Below are 15,579 nucleotides of genomic sequence, written 5' to 3' on the forward strand. Positions count from 1 at the left end.
TTAAGATCTATACGTGAGTCCCTCTCTAGAAAAGATTGTATGCACATGGGTTTCCTTAAGTGAAGTAGCATATATATTGTGGCAAAATAATGATCAGGGTTGTAGTTGATTCTGTGTGTTAATGCAACATTCTGAGTTCAGTTTTGTATACTGGTTACAATGATCTGATTGTTCCAGTTGATTGATTAAGTTTTTATTATGTATCAGTTCTTTGTGTTTCAGTGATTAGTTGCATCAGAGATTGATGATTGTTTTTTAGCACAAGTGTTGATATTGGATCGAGTCTAAAAATTCAATGAAACATGGTCCGTGGACGTTTCTGATGGTTGGAGCCTTCAGTGAGGAAGTAAAATCTTCCTATCAGTAGTAGCTAGTGATCATATTAGGGGGTTGGAGATCCCTTCTAGAAGGAGCTAGAAAACGGGTGAAGGTTGTATCCTTTAGTAGATGGGTGCTTGTGTACTGGTATGAGTCTACACTAGTACAATAATGTAAACAATTTTTGAGATTAATAAGTTTTGAAGACTATGACGATAACGGTGGTGGTTTTCTCCCACATTGGGTTTACACCTTAAATCTTGGTGTTCATTTGTCTTTTATGTGTGATACTTTATTTTGGTCTTACTGCACCTTTTTACTACTTATGGAATTCCTGATAAATCTCTTACATTCTGGTTCAAAGTTTAACAGATAAAGAATTAGTTGTTTTACGAAGTTTAGTTGTAATACACTAGTTTCTTTTACAACAATCATGTATATACACTAGTTTGGTTAAGTCAATATGCATATACATTTCGGAAAGGAAAAACTATTCTTAATTTTTAAAATACAAATTCAACCCCCCTCCTAGTATTTTTCCCAACAATGGAAAATATGAAATATTTGTTGGAAACACATCCTAAACCTACTATAAAATGAGATACCTCTTCAGTGCTTTTGCATCCTCAACATCCTCACCTTTTTTTCTAGAAACATGTAGTGAAAAAAACACACATCCTTTCCTCCAACTACATTTTTCCTACATAGTTTTAACAATTCTAACTTATCTAGGCTCCTTCTTACCCTGCAACATTCTCTATTTTATATTGTCATCCAAGTAATCAATAGAATTTTCATAACAATACACATTAGTTGTGTGAAGATACAACCAATCCATACTTAGTATCATATTGTATGATCATAATGGAAGCACATTCAGATGTGTTGATGTAGGCATACCATTCAGCTCAAATACAAAATCTCTTACCCAATGATCGACTCTTTTCTTAGTGCATATAGCCAACTATAACAACCAAGAATCTCCATGCACTTCTCTTATCAAACCACACTTATCAACCAGGTTAGGACTAACATAACTATAATGATATCTAGGGTAAATAAAAATAGAATATTAGCTTGATCATAAAGCTTATCTTCCATGTTAATAATAATTTTCTGGTGATCCAACTTCTTTCTATTTAATGTTGCATAGATCTAAGGAGCACTCTACCCAACATCCCCATCTATCTATTCCACATGAGCACTATAGATATGAGGCTACCACCTTGATACAATGGACAATCATTATGGAGATGGTACTTGCCATATATTTAACACTACAACTTTTTCCTACCACCACATCTATTTTATTGCTCTCCAAGTTGTGACCCGTCTCCCTTATTAGCTCCATTAAACATCTCATAAGGAGAAAAATTATATTTCTCACCTACAACTTCAGGTATTTTTGACTTCAGTGGCCATTTACCTTTATTCTTGTCATTTCCTTTCCAGCCATCCTTAGACTCTGTCTTATGCTTTGATTACTCACAAAAATGCTTAAACTTCCCAATCACTTCTTCTAGTGATCGAAGCTCATTATGCTCAATCTAATCCTTAAGTGCTTATGGTAATCCACTAATAAATATCTAAACTTTTTTTTCTCGTCCTTAATATATGGCACATGCCTCAACAAATCCAAGAACTTAGTCATGTACTCTTGATTTGTCATCGATCCCATTTTCAATTCATTAATAACCTTGGCCTTACTATTGTAGCACCTCTCTAGTAAACACTTCTTCCTGAAGAGTCTCTTGAATTAATGCCAACTCAACTCCTCTATCATGATGTCTATGACATGGTTAACATATTCACACCAGATGTTTTTTTCCATTTGAGGTTGAAAATAAATTTCATGGACTTTGTGTTCTCATTATAGTCATGCAAATCAAACAACTTGTACATTCCAAGCTACCATGCCTATGTGTGTTATGCACTATTAAAATCTCCATAAAATGTAGGTGGCTTTCCTTTCTTGAACTCATCTAGAAAATATATCTTGTAAATCCTTCTATAAGGATGATAGCAATGATGACCATAATACCTTTCTCAACCAGAACAAGAGTAGAATGCATATCCACTTCCTCTCCCTTTAGTGTATCTAATAATCTAACATCTTTGACAATGTCATCATTGTTTTACCTATGCCCACTATAATATATACTACCATATCCCCCATTAGTCCTCTCCTCCTTTCCATAATCGATACGTGGTTTTCCATGTCTCTACATGTCTGAAAAACTCGAATGAATAATTACATTGACTTCTATTTGTTTTTCCTATTCCCTAACAATTATATCTTTTGACTGAATAATTTTGTTATTATATTCTATGCAATTTTTTATTTATGTCTTAAAACTTCTCAAGGTGTCTACTATCTCAGGAAAGTACCCCTCTCATTGTTTCTCATCTAATTTCTAGAGAGAGTCTCATGAACTATAATCCATAATTTTGCTATTCATATTTGATCCTCTTCTTCCTGCAAACATATGATGTTAGGTAAAAAAAGACAAACATAAACAACATACCTCAGTGGAGTTCAAGGGAGGCTATCTCATCTCAAAAATAGTCCAGATTAGCACGATATATGTATAGATATATGTATATATATATATATATATATATATATATAGATATATATATATATATATATATATATATATATATATATATATATATATATATATATATATATATATATATATATATATATATAATCATAACAATATACCAACATCATGCATGATAACACCAACTGCATACCATGACATCATGCACGAAAACCATAACCATGAAAATTCAAGCATAAAAAATGAATAGACATTGACATGAATGTATGAAAAACACATGCTACCAATTTAGTCCATCTATTAAACCGTGCTTTAATACTAATATCTAAAAATACCCTCCCACATTTTCCCACTTCCACCAGACTTCTAGGGTAAACATGAGAGGAATAGAAATTACAAAATTACTCAACCTCCTAAGTACAATTAAGGAAGTGGAATCAATGAACTAGGACCTTATTGACCTTCCTCGGGAGCTATAAGACACATAGGAACCAAAAAACCACTCCCATTACCCAAATCCTGAGTCAGAGTGCCTTTTTGCTAATCTGGACTCTGAACCACATCCATGACAATGCCTCAATGTGGTTGAGGGCATCCAACCACATGTATAAGCCTACTAGGTAGCGATTGTGACCTAAATTCCTCAATTCAAAGGGTGTGGTCATATATTATGAGCATAAATTCCATGTCAGCCTATAGATCACAGCCTAAAATTCAATGTGATATTCTAAAATAATAATTAACATTAGTACAAGTCCATTCATACAAAATCTAATCAAATACTTGACCCAACCAAGCCTAACCATGATAATCATTTTGTAAAACACATTGAGAATATGTAATCTATACATGATGAATACATATCTTAACATAAGGGTCTAATGCTTATCTGAAAAAAGTCAATAAGCTCTAATTCCCTCCCATAATAGCTTCAATAATATTTTTTAGCTCATGGATTCATTAACCACTCATCAACAAATCAAACATATTAAGAGCCATAGCTAGAACCTGTTATAAAATCATGCTTAAAGCCAACATATAACCAGAATAATAACCATGATAGAATAATCATCAAAGCCATGTAATAACAAGTATAAATACTATTGAAATAAAATAGGAAAATACCTCTTCTTCACATATGAAAAATCTAACCAAGTCAATTACTTCCATATACCACTCTACCATAGATTGGGCTCAACCAAATATTTATTTTAGCTAATCACCCCTGTGTCATATTTCAAGCATGAATGTGGGACTCAAGAAAAAAAAAAATAGGGCTTCCTGAAGATTACACCACCTCCACCCTCAAGCTTTACCTCAGTCTTTCCAAATTGGTCAAGAGAATACTAGGCCTAAAACAAGAACATAAACTACCAAGCTTAACCAAAACCTCACCAAAATTTGTCAAGGGATTCCTAGGCCCACAACAAGTTTGGATGCCACGGAGTTTCTTCACCAATACCTTTAGGAGTTTTCCTATCTATACCAGTAGGCTTTACCATAATCTCTCCAAAACAGGTCAACGGATTCCTAGCCGCTTGGGAATTTTCCTAAGACAACTTCACCCAATTCTAAAATCATCAGGGAATACAAAGCTCAATCCAAATAAAAGAACCCCATCACACCATCAGTATTCGGAAATGGAAAGGGAAGGTTGGAACCATTGTCACACCTAGAAACACTTGTGCATGATAACAAGATAATCAATACATGCATGGATGTACTATGCATTCACAAACAAGATAGGAACTTACACTTACAACCTGTTACCTACATGTCTTTTTCCTGAAGCTACTTGATCTAACTTTTCCTTTCTTGTCCTTTACTTTCCTTTCCTTTCTCTTCGTTGTTTTTCCTTACTCTCTCCAATGCTAGAGTGCTCCAAGAATTTTCAAATTGTGCAATAGTATGAAAGAATAGAGAGAGCTCCAAAACTGAACTAACAAAATGTTGTGAACTGATCCTTAGAAGTCTTTTTTTCACTGAGGCCTCTATCTTCTTTGATTTCCTCTATTTTTCCTTCAATTTCCCTCTCATGCAAACTTGTGACTTTTCATCTCCCTTTTCTCCTAATTTCCTTTATTTTCATAAGTAAAATGGAAATTAATGCCTCTTTTCCTTTGTGAATTCCTATGCCAATGCCTTGATAATCATAAACCGAAATGAGCACCCCCTAAGCTATTTTTCACAACATTTAGCTTGGAATATGTGTCCCATGACCTTGGTCTTAGTTTTTATGTTTATCAACTTTATTTTGTGAAAATTTAACCTGAGGTTGTGATGATGAGGATTAGTGATTCCTATTGATTTCATATTTCTTCATGGATAAAATGTCGGAGTGCGAAGTAGAAAGGGTTGGACAAAGAGAGAATGCAAGCTATAGGAATAATGAAAAGTGTGCAGATCAGAGATCAGATTTGGAGCATATCTTAGAGGATGATAAAGCTATAGTATATCAATATGTCTAACATGCTTTTGTTGCATATTTTGTTGCTGCGAGTTGGTTTTGATATGGAGATCATATTATTATTGTAGCTCCCGCATCAACAATTAGATTGTTAATGTGTTTGTGTTGTTAGGTTCCATTAGAGAGATGAGTATTGTAGAATTAGTGTATGTGCTTTCTATGGTTGCTAGAGTTTCTTTTTGTGGTGGTTGATTTTCCTTTTGTACGATCATATTGGGTTATTGGTTTTGATAAAAAACTTGATTTAGAGAGGTTGATTATATTGAAAAGTTTGTATTTAGTTATGTTGTAGATTGTATTATTGTATAAGCATAGAGGATATTTTGAGTCCAGTATGAAAATAAGAAAATATTGACTCATAAGTGTTTGATTGTAGAGAGCAGTGGATGTAGCATGAAACTTTATGAAATGTGGTCCATAGGAGATATTGAAGGTTGGGACCTTCATTGAGCCAGTAGTGGCCTACATATTCAGGGTGTAATGACATCCTTCACATAGTGACCCAAGAACATGGGAGTGGTGACATCCATCTAGTGGTGGATGGATAGTCTAGGGGTTTAAGGGAAATACTTATTAAGAGTGGTGGCTTCTTGTAGGTAGTGGCATGCAAAGTAGAGGGAGTATTGGATTACCAGAGGTGATGGTTTGCAAAGTTGATATAAGTAGTGGCCCAGAGCGAGTAGCATATCACATGAATGGAAAAGTGTGGATTTCACACTAGTGGTGGCTAGTGATTATATGTAAAATAAATATTTGAATAATAAAAATAAGATGAACACTATCAACTGAATGTGGCATATACCCTTTGGGTTTCTACCTTATGTCTTATTTCTCTATGTGTGATGATTATCCATTGATGTCTTGTGCCATGCTACTCTTATGGTTGTGTGATGATTAGTTTTTTTATGCTAATACAATAGAAATGTTATTATTTTCTAATGGTTGATGTATTTCTTATATTGAATGTGTTGTTAAACATTGATGATTCAGTAATTGTATAAAGAAGAGGAAAATAATTGTACATTTCAATCATATAAAACAATACTAATTCACCCAAACTCTTTATCTTATTCAAGGTTTCCAAAGAGTGTTATCAGAGTGGGGATCTTAGTTTCATTCTAATCACTTGAAAGTAGATCGCGGGAGAATTGGTGAATTTTTTTATTTTTTTTAAGACTTAATCCTCTAGGAGTATCTGTCCTCACTGCTACAAATTTCATGGTATGCAATGATAATGTTAAATCACTATTATTATATTTTGGATCTAACATTTGGAGATTTTTATGTGAAGGATATGGTGAGTGTTCACTTTCATAGGAAGTAATGTAGAAGAATGCTCAACAAAGATGCTTCATTTATGAGAATCTCCATAATATAGATTTGGAAAAAATAGAAGATCTAAATCCATGAAGGAAATTTTGAGACATACTACAAGTGTGGTTTTGAGGTGATAACAGAGGTATTGGAAAGGCCAAGAAGAAGTTTAACAAGAAGAAAAATAAGAAGGCTTCTCAATATCAAGAACCTCAAAATGAGAAGATCATTCTCCTTAGTATGAATGCTGGAACTGAAATCTCAAAAAATGAAAGATTTAGAAAAGCCGATTGTACTCCCACACAATAGATTGGAAGGTATAACTACAAATGGATTTATTTTAAGTTATTTTTCAGATATATATGATGTTAGTCTTGCCAATTGAGACATTCATGTTAATGAATGCAATAAACTAATGCTTATTCAAGTGGAATATGAGTAAAATTTAGTGGTTATTGAAAAATCATCTATTGAAATTAGTAGACTATCAAATACATGCAAAGATCAAGAACAATATTTGAAAACCTATGATGAAAGAGGAAGGATCTTAAGGAGGAAATTATCCGCTTTAGGACCGAGCTGGGAGAATCGAAAAGATTTGAATAGGTTATAAACATCCAACAAAATCAACAAGAGGGATTAGTTAAACAACTTGAAGGTGAAGTTATTAGATTGATGAAGAAACTTGGAGAGAAATATAAGTAGTTAAAGCAATAGAAGAGTACAAAGGCCTTCGAAAATTTACTTGAGAGCTAAATATCTCAATTGAATAGATCTAGTCTTGGTTTTCAAAAGGGAGGGTCAAGCTTGCATGCATAAAAGAAAAACAATGCTTAAGCAAAAATGTCTATAGAAAACAATGGGAACAACAAGAGTGGGAAGTAAGGAAGAGAGCATCAGATCTATTAACAGGAGAGAAAAATACCTTAGAGATCACCTAAATTTAGAGTATCATTCACTTTAAGAGAATATTTTCATAGATCTATCAAATTTCAAATGAATCAAAGCCCCTTTATTCCTTTGATCAACAAGGTACATTGTTACAACTTCCACACGTTTGGACATGTTGCAGTTAATTGTAGCAATAGAGAATATAGATGTTATTAGAAGAGGTTGCAAGAATATGATTAGCCAAGGATATCCACCATTATGTATAATTATGAATTTAATGGATTTTGTTTCTCATGTAGCTTGTTTGGCCATAAGAAAAATGATTGCAAATCTAGCCCTTTGAGGAGAGGAATTTTTTATATGAGGCATACATCTAGAATGAAAAATAGGAGATTTGATTATCTTGCATAATCTTAGTCATTTGGAGTGTTATACATGTCACAACTTATGAAACATCAAAAAAATATTAGATGTTGTTTAGTTCTTCAAGGCATATCTAGCAAGATTAGCACCAGGTCTAGAGTACCTAATAGAATATTAGAGAAGAATGGAAAGAAACATCTTTCAACCATGTTGAGGAAGAAAGGGAAAATCCCATGAAGTAGATAGATCATCCACCTCTATCTTCCATGGATACCTTGGGTATATTCAAAAAGTCCTACAAAATTAAATGAAAGGTGCATCACCTCAGGGGGATCTGATGGAAGTATGATGAGTTAGTGGAAATGATTAGCAACAACATGGTATGTTCATGAGCCTCATGCACATTTAGGTCCACAAGATTAACCTACAAATCGGAGGTATAATACGCTTTGGGTGAGCTATGAATGGTATGAGACTTGCTTAGTTTACTTATCATTTCTTCTATTGTTTAACTCATTCATTTTTAGTAGCCTCATATATGTATCCATTAGTGAAAGAGTACATTCATGAATGTATATATCTGTTGGCATTATGATATAGGTGTTGTCCTTGATGGCAACTGACTCAGATGATAGTTCATTGTGCAACAGGTCAACAGAAAAGGATTACAGATCAGACTCCAAAGAATGAAGAAAGAGAGGTATACATAGGTTCACGTTGTCCAAGAGCGTATACATGCGAGTTAATAAAATAAAATGAGTGTATAACGTATACACTCACTTTCACAAGAGGAAAAGCGCATACATGTTGGAAAACTAAGTTTTTGGTCCAAGGTATTTTGATCCAAGGTATTTGTCCGAGGTACTTGGTCCAAGGTATTGACCCTAGGTATTTCGTCCAAGGTATTGGTCGTAAGTGGATTTGGTCCAACGTATTGAGGAAGGCCTAAGAGTATATAAGGAGGAGAAGTTCATTAGGCAAAGTGTGAAAGCAATAATATTCTAAGGAATACTTCTATCTGAAGTATATTTTATGTTGCAGGGTTGTCTTTGGGACTAGATCTAAAATATTTATGTGCACCTTTATTTCAATGTTGGATCAAGATCATGAGACATGAAATAACTTATCCTTGAATGACCTGATATTGGTTGATACTAGGTCTAATGTTTTGCACCTATTTTACTCGTTATCTATCAAGATCTGGGTTTGTCTGAAGTCTGGAATTGCTGCACAGTTCTAAGTCAATATTTGCAGATTTGTATGCAGGTTCATCTCGGCCAAAGAGTGTATACACACAGGTTCGGTTCTTTCAAGTGGCATATAAAAAAGAAAAGCTTATTTTTCAGATCTGACTGAACTACCTGATCAAATTCTTCTGTTTTACTGCTATCTGTCAATGAAGTCTTCTTAGATCTGAATGTAAAAATGAAAGTTGACAGTAGATATTCAGTATATTGATAGTAGGTACAAAATTGATTCAAAAGTTTATGTTTGTAGTAGTTTTGAAGTATATGCAGGTTAAATTAATGAAATTAGTGTATACACGCAGTTTGGGTGCAACCAAGTAGCGTATACATTCTAAATCAAGATTTTTGAGGTTACAACTGGTTCTAAATGATGATGTAGGGTTCTGGGTTCAATACAGTGTTCTAGTGTCAGTGATCTGATTGTTCAAATTAACTGAATATTGGTTGATGTAGTTTAAGTTTAAAAGCTTTGATGGGTCCAGTGTGAAAATTTGATGAAACATGGCCTTCAAATTGTGGTGTTCCTTGGTGAAAGAGTGGAGTCTTCTGTAGACTGGCACCTATGTACCAGTAAACATATTGGCTAGTACAATATCTAGGGGGTTGTAGCTCCCTTCCAGTAGAAGCTGGAGAATGAGAGAAGGATGTAACCTTCTTCAAGTAGAAGCCTGCATACTTGTATGAGTCTGCACCAGTACAAGACAGTAAACAGATTTTCTTATTATTAAAAGAAGATAAAGATGACAGGAACAGATGGTTATTACCCACATTGGGTTTCCACCTTAAATATTGGTATTCATGTGTGTTGCTTATGTGTGATGCTTTATTTATTTTTTACTGCACTGTCTAATAAATCTTTGATATACTGGTTTAAGCTCAACACATGGTAATTGTCTAAATCACAAGGTCTCTACATATATGTTGGTTTCTTTAAGCACAATCACGTGTACATGCTATTTCACTTCACTGAAGTAGTGTATATAAATCTGTTTGGGAAATAAAATTATTGATCTGATAATATTGATTCACCCCCCTCTCTGTATTATATCCAACAATTGGTATCCGAGGAGGTCCTTAAAAAGAATCTTAATCGCTTGAAGGGAGATCCATCAACATGAAAAATTAAGAAAGCATGGGATCCATCAGACCACCAATCTTCAATGGGAGCAACTTTCTTTATTGGAAAGTAAGAACCACAACCTACCTACAATTGCTTGGAACAGATGTCTGGGAAATTGTGGAAGGAGGATATACATTTCCAACAATAATTGCTACAGATGCAGCAGGTAAAAAGTAATATGAAATCAACGCCAAAGCTATCAATATTTTATTTGGAAGTCTATCACAATTAGAGTTTGTCAAAGTCATGCAGCTTAAATTAGCCAAAGAAATATGGGACAAAATCGTTCTGAGCTACGAAGGAGAATCTCAAGTAAAATGTGTTAAGCTTCAAAGTCTCAGAATTCAGTATGAAACTTTTAAGATGCATAATGATGAAAGTATAGCCAGTTACTTCTTACATATATATGATTTTGTCAATTATATGAAGAATCTAGGTGATGAAATAAAGTTACCTTATTTGAGAAAGTTTTGAGATCTTTGTCTGCTAAATATGAATCCAAAGTGTCTGCCATAGAAGAAAAATAGGATTTGCAGAATATCACTATGACACAGCTTCATGGAATCTTAACTACCTTCGAGATGAGAAAAGTAGAACCGTTAGATATGAGAGAAGACGCATTTAAAGCTTTAGCAAAAGGAAAGGAAGAACACAATGAATTGGGACATATTTCAGAAGAATAAGATGAGGTAAACTTTGTCAAGAAGCTTCAATGGGGTTCTGGAAGGTTTAGAGGTAAGCTACCCTTCGAATGCTTTGATTGTGGTAGTGTTGATCATTATGCTGCTAGATGTCCTCATAAAAATAAATATGAAAAAGGAAAGGAATATGCAAAAGGGAATAGAAAACAAGTTGTGAATAAAAGGAGTTACTATACTCATGAAGATAGTGGTGGTTTATCTAATAGTCATGAAGATGAAACTAGACAAGATTACAGACTTCTCATGGCTTATGATGATAATAATTTTGGGGTTGCTTTAGAAGAGGAAGACCTTCATGAAGAAATATATAAAATAAAAATATATTTAGAAGAAAAGAATATGATTATAGATAGCTTGACATACCAACTTGATGAAAAGGAAAAACACAATGAAAAACTAGAATGTGAAATTGTGGGTCTAAGAAAGGATCTTGAGAAAACAAAATCCCTCAATCTTAGATTTGATAAAGGATCAGAAAAGTTAAATGAAACTATCAAAGTTCAACATTCTCCTCTGATAAAGAGAGGTCTTGGATATATTGAAGAAGCATCTCAATCACTGAAGCCGTCAACCTCCACCAAAAGCTATCTTGATGCAACAAAGACCAGTGAACAGTATGACAATTGTCAGCAAAGGCCTAAAGCAGGTCACCAGGTAAATCATACTCAATTTACTCCAAGGATGAATAGAAGCCACAGCCAACCTCAGGCAAATACTACTCAATTTTCTCCAAATATGAATATCAATAGAAGCTACAATCACCAGATTAGTAGATTCGATAGTTGTAGGAACTTCTTTAATGGGAAATGTTTTTCATGTCATAATTTTGGGCACAAACTTGCTCAATGTGTTTCTTACAAATCCATCATGACTAGAGAAGCAAAAAATCAAAGGAATGTAACAAGAATCAAGAAAAGTTCCTATAATAACTTTCTCCTCTTGAAAATGAAATAGAATGCTCAATCTGTAACAAATTTGGTCATGAAGAATCTGAATTCAAGAGAAAATTTAGGAAAACATCTCAAAAGGAGCAAATGCCATTAAATCCCAAGATATGGTGAAGGAAAGAATCTCAAATAGAAAGATGTGGTATAACATTGTATGTAGAAGGATAAGAAAATCAGTGGTACATCGATAGTGGATGCTCAAAACACATGACAGGTGACAAATAAAAACTTCACTCATATAATGCCTTAGAAAAGGAAAAGAATATCTCATTTGGAAATGACACTCCTACTATCATAAAAGGTAAAGGCTCTATTTTCTTGAAAGAAAAGGTTAAAGCTGGAAATGTTATGTATGTAGATGGTTTAAAGCATAACCTGTTGAGTTTCAGTCAAATGTGTGATCAAGGAAATGAAGTACTATTTCGATCAAACATATGTGTTTTTTTGTGAGCTTGATATACGAGAGACTGTGAACAAAGGTACAAGAACTCCAAGAAACTTATACATACTCAAGGGAAGACAAAAACAATGCTATCTAAGAAAAATGATGAAAAATCATTGTGGCATAGAAGATTGGGACATCTAAGCTTTCTCAAATAAGAAAAGCATGTAGACTCAAGGCTGTTCGTGATCTTCCATATATCAACATCATAGAAAATACAATGTGCAAACCATGCCAAATTGGTAAGCAAACTAGAGTTCACTTCATGGAAAAGGAAGGGTCAACTAGTAAGCCTCTTTTACTTGTCAATACTGATCTATGTGGACCATTAATGAAAAAGTAACCTCATGGAGAAGAATATTTTATTTTGTTCATTGATGATTTTTCCAGAATGTGTTGGATAGGTCTTCTATAAAATAAAGATGAAGCATTTGAAAAGTTCCAAGCCTTCAAATATTTGGTTGAAAATGAATCAGATCAAAAAATCAAATGTCTAAAATCTAATCGAGGAGGGGAATTTACATTAGACGAATTTTTTTTACTTTTGTGAACAACATGGAATGAAAAGAAAATTCTCCACCGCAAGGACACCTCAACAAAATGGTGTGGTAGAAATAATGAATAGAATAGTTCAACAAATGGCTCGAGCTATGCTAGATTAATATGGAACTCCTACAACCTTTTGGAGTGAAGAAGCATTCACTGCCATAACTATTCTCAACAAAGCAAATGTTTGGGTAAATAGCACTCAAACTCCACATGAACTTTGGTATGGCAAGACTCCTACTGTAAAATAATTTAAAGTTTTTGGAAGCAAATGTTTTATCAAAAGGAATAATGAAAAATTTGGTAAGTTTGAACCCAGAGAAGATGAAGGTATTCTTCTTGGTTATTCCTGTAGAAGTAAAGGATATAAATGTTATAATAAAATAATTGGGAAAATTGTTGAAAGCATTGATTTTGTAGTTGCTGAAGCATGCAAAATTCAAAAACAGATAAAATCAACATAAGATTATGATAGTGAAGAGGAAACCAATGAAGCACCGGAAGGAGAGATAATGGTAGAAGAAAAGACCTCGTCCATGTATGTTCAGAAAAATCATCTAGAAACCCAAATTTTAGTGGAAAAAGAGGCAAGTGTACAGACAATAAGAACTATTACAGGGGCGTCAACCTATATAGCATTACTATCTTCCACCGAACCTCAAAATGTAAATGAAGCATGCAAAGATGAATGTTGGTTAAAGGCCATAGATGAAGAACTTCAGAAAATTGAAAAGATTGATACTTGGGAATTAGTTGCTAGACCTCAGGATAAAAATATTATAGGAACTGAATGGATATTCAAAAACAAGCTGAAGTAAAATGGAGAAGTCATTAGAAACATGGCCAAACTTGTTTGTAAAGGATATGCTCAACAAGAAGGTATAGATTTTGAAGAAACCTTTGCACTTGTTGCCAAACTTGAAGCCATAAGGATTTTTCTTACTCTTTCTAGCTTTTAGGAATTTAAAGAATACTAAATGGATGTAAAATCTACCTTCCTTAATGGAGACTTAGAAGAAGAAGTTTATATTGAACAGCCAAAATGACTCATTCTTGCAAATGATGCAAAACTTGTATGCAGACTCAAAAAGGCTCTATAAGGTCTAAAACAGGCTCCAAGGGCATGGTATTACCACCTTAACAAATATATACACGAACAAAGTTCTACAAAACGTTAAGTAGATAGCAATCTATATACAAAGATTGAAACTGATAAATTGCTAATTATTATTGTTTATGTTGATGATATCATTTTTGGTAGCAATGAAGAATCCATGAGTCAGAATTTTTCTTCAGTAATGTAGTGAGAATTTGAAATGCCCTTTCTTGGTTAACTTACCTATTTTCTTGGTCTACAAGTTCAACAAAATAAATATGGTATTTTTCTATCACATACCAAATATCTCAAACAGATATTGAAAAGGTACGGAATGGAAGATTCTAAGCCTGTATGTAACCCAATGATAACAGAATGTAGTCTCAGCTCAAATGATGAATCAGCAGTAGTACATCAACCAACTAAGAGATCCATGATTGGTAGTCTGCTTTATCTAACAGGTACTCGACCTGACATCATGCATGCAGTAGGAATAGTTGGAAGATTCCAAGAAAATCCAAATGAATCACATCTTCAGGAAGTCGAAAGAATTTTCAAATATCTTCAGGGAACTTAGGAATTTGGTTTATGGTATCCTAGAGATGCAAATCTTACTCGTCATGCATATACAGATGTAGATTAGGTAGGAAGTGTTGATGATAGAAAATGCACTATTGGTGGTGCATTCTATATGGGTTCCAGGTTAGTGTCTTGGTTCAGCAAGAAACAAAGTTTGATTGCTTTATCTACAACTGAAGAAGAATACGTGGCTATTGCATCTTGCTATACACAACTACTTTCGATGATGCAAACTTTGCAAGACATTCAGATCATATGTACTCCACCTATCTCCATTCTATGTGATAATACAAGCTCCATTAGTATTTCAAAGAATCCATTCATGCACTCCAAGACCAAGCACATACCCATCAAGTAGCATTTTCTACGTGAACATGTTCTTGAAAAAAAGGTCAAATTGGAGTATGTTCCCTCCAAAGAACAGATTGCCAATAAATTCACTAAACCACTACCTAGAGAAACATTTTAATATCTCAAACACAAGTTGGGAGTACTTGATACATCATCCTGCTATTAAATCCAAATTTTTTAGATAAAGGTTATTATACACGTGTTTCATGAAGTATATTCATGTACGCACGTGGGTTTGTAAAGGTCAAGGAGTGTATATATTTTTCAGACAGGAAAAACAGTGGTGCAGGCTGTGATATGGGTGGTCTGTCTGGTATTGATGATTATTGTCTATCGATATTCTTTGATCATTAATTTTTATCTAACTAAAAAACATGCCTTGATAATTAACTTGTTAACAATGCACATGTATCATAGGTTCAATGGGAGCATTAGCCTTCACGTACATTCAACATTGTGGCATTATGGTTGCTGAGTCCAGCTATGGCTTTAGATATTTATACCATTCGTTGCTTAAGTCATGTAAAAATTCTAGGGTGTGGTATGTCTTCTCATACATTTGAATGAGTCCTCTTGGAAAAATGATGTAATTGGTATCCCCACTTTCCATGGTATGGTTGATGTAATATT

Source organism: Pinus tabuliformis, chromosome 3_2 (genome assembly GCF_031772625.1).
Source record: "Pinus tabuliformis cultivar Carrire ecotype Pingquan chromosome 3_2, CPIR1, whole genome shotgun sequence".
Lineage (NCBI taxonomy): Eukaryota > Viridiplantae > Streptophyta > Pinopsida > Pinales > Pinaceae > Pinus > Pinus tabuliformis.